A 2,673-nucleotide genomic window follows, 5' to 3' on the forward strand; every position below is an offset into this window, starting at 1 on the left:
TAAGTATATTCAAAAATTTATTTTACTAATAAAAATAACATTTTTGTATATAATATTAATCTGCAATAACTTTTTTTTATATGCTTATAAGCCTTAAAGACCACAAATAAGTCTAGACTTTTTAAGTCTGATTGCAGATGTAGGGGAGAGGGTTGTTAGTACATTAGCAGAGAACAGAAAGTTGAAAATTTATATATTTTGAATCTACATGACTTTAAAAATTCTTCTCACTTTTCAGAAAAAATTCGGAACAATATCTACATTCAGCTACAACTTCAAGTGGACTAGAATGTTCTATCCTTAGCTAAATTGGATTTTATCAAAAAGTACCTCGAGCTGTTAACTAAAACTTTTAAAAAGACAGCCGTCAGGTACCTCGAGCTATCAGCTACAACTCTTTAAAAAACTGACAGCTGTCAGGTACCTCGAGCTGTCGACTACAACTCTTTAAAAAAACTGACAGCTGTCGGGTACCTCGAGCTGTCAACTACAAATCTTTATAAACCTGACGGCTGTCAGGTTCCTCGGGCTGTCAAAAACTAAGAAAAAATAACAGCTGTCAGAAAGGTGGAAAATAGAAGGTGAGTGTATTGTTCAAGCTCTAGTTTTTTATTACTGGCATCTGCTTGAATAGTGTATTAGGCACTTCAAAACATACAAGAAAGTAACTTTTTATTCTTGGACGTTTTTTAAGTCTCTCCCAACACCCATTTGTTTTATTGCTACCATTTAGTATTGATAATATTAAAGTTCACTTGAAAGTTGTTTGAATAAAAGAACTCTCAGTTTGCATATAAGAAATCTGCCTAGATTAGTTCATTTTTTTTCTAATTTCTGTAATTTATATTTCACAAAGTTGGGAAGCTTTTAAATCTTTATACATTAGTTATACAATAGTGATTGTAATAGTGATTGCAATAGTGATTGCAATAGACCAATCACCTGACAATAGTTCCTTGGAATCATTTTATAGGTAATTTTGTTAGTCCAAAGATTTCTAGACCTACAGGGAAAAATAGATCTCCCTTTGAAGAATTTTTCTCAATTTCTCTTAATTTTTCTCATAATTTTTTAAAATATTTATTTCAGATATATGCATTTGATGTGGGGCTCTTACAATGTTTAGAAAATTTACTACTTCTACTCTGGGGAACAACAAGTAAAGTGGTAATCATACAGGAAGTGATGCGTGAAGATTACTGGCCAAAATATGGCGAACTACATTCGGTCTAGTAAACCTCCAGCAGACTAACTCCATTCACCTTCTCCGATAGGCAATGGAATGCCTTCAGATAGACAATGGAAAGCCTTCAAAGTGGACACCCTTCTTGATCAGATTATCTAAAGAATAATCCAGCCAGACTGACCGCCAGGTCAACACCGCAACCTCTGATCCGCTCAAGAATATGAAGACATGCTTGGATGAATTTAAATTTGCCCCGCTCAAGAAATTTTACTCTTGGATGAACTAAATTTGGCCCTTAATATAAACACGCTTGGATGAATTTAAATTTGGCTAATAATTCTTGAGTTGGAAAGGAAGGCTCAAAGACCGGAATGAATGGAGAAGCTTTGTGCAGAGGGCCACGGCCGTTCGACATCGAACACCCCGTACTTTATGATGAATAATTCTAGTACTAAAGAAAATGTAACTCTCCATTTGCTTTCACATTTAACTGTCCTTCTTTGTCATTTTACTAAACGCAGTGGAGAGGGCCAATGTGTATTGGCCGAAATAGTGAATTAAAGAAAGCTTCTGAAACTACTCCAGACCATTATCTTGTCTATTTTGGGTAATTTTGGCCTTTGGTTTATCTGATTTAATATATAGATAATTTAAGATCGTCTCAGTGGAGAAATAAAACCCGCAACTAACTTTTTTTTAAATTTGTCTAGAATATTCCCTCTTGGCAATTATAAGCTGCTTGGTATTGGATATTAAGATACTGTAATGGTAGTTTTACTTTGGAATACAATGTAGTAGATAAAAAGTCTCTGATACGAAGAAAGGCAAGTTGTCATACCTGTGAAACCTTCTCGGTGCTCTTGGAGAAGGCTCAAATATCATTTCCGATTTAAAGTTTGAAATCTTAAGTAACTAAAATTGTCGTAGCTTTGTAATACTATATTTCAAATGTTTCTATTTTAAATATTTTGAATGATTCTTTGCAATTTATTTCAAGTGATTTCTTGCAATCTCTTTTAAATGTTTATTTGGTTTTCCTTAGTATTTATTTTAAATGATTTCTTGCAGTTTATATTAAATTTTTATTTGGTTTTCCTGGGTATTTATTTCAAAATTTCTTTACAATTTTTTAAATCTTTGAAATTTAATTTTGTCAATGCAATTTTTAAATCTTTGCAAATTTAAAATTATTCCTTGCAATTTATTTTAAATGATTTCTTGCAATATAAAATTTTTATTTGGTTTTCCTTGGTATCTATTTTAGAATTTCTTTAAAAATTTTTAAATCTTTGCAATTTGATTTTGTCTCTGCAATTTTTAAATCTGCAAATTTTGAATGATTGAATGTAATTTATTTTAAATGATTTCTTGCAAACAATATTAAATGTTTATTTGGTTTTCCTTGGTATTTATTTTAAATGATTTCTTGTAATCTATTTTAAAAATTTACTTGGTTTTCCTTGGTATTTATATAAAAATTTCTTTTT

At 31.0% G+C, this 2,673-nt stretch overlaps 1 long non-coding RNA gene across 1 annotated transcript; it reads left to right on the forward strand.

Annotated features, from left to right (window-relative positions):
* The first annotated feature begins 242 nt into the window (after nucleotides 1-242).
* LOC137629395 (uncharacterized) lies at nucleotides 243-1,563 on the forward strand. Its single transcript, XR_011041487.1, has 2 exons — nucleotides 243-581; nucleotides 1,090-1,563. It is a non-coding gene; the product is annotated as an uncharacterized lncRNA (long non-coding RNA).
* Nucleotides 1,564-2,673: the final 1,110 nt, after the last annotated feature.

Source organism: Palaemon carinicauda, chromosome 37, assembly GCF_036898095.1.
Source record: "Palaemon carinicauda isolate YSFRI2023 chromosome 37, ASM3689809v2, whole genome shotgun sequence".
NCBI classification, from domain to species: Eukaryota; Metazoa; Arthropoda; class Malacostraca; order Decapoda; family Palaemonidae; genus Palaemon; species Palaemon carinicauda.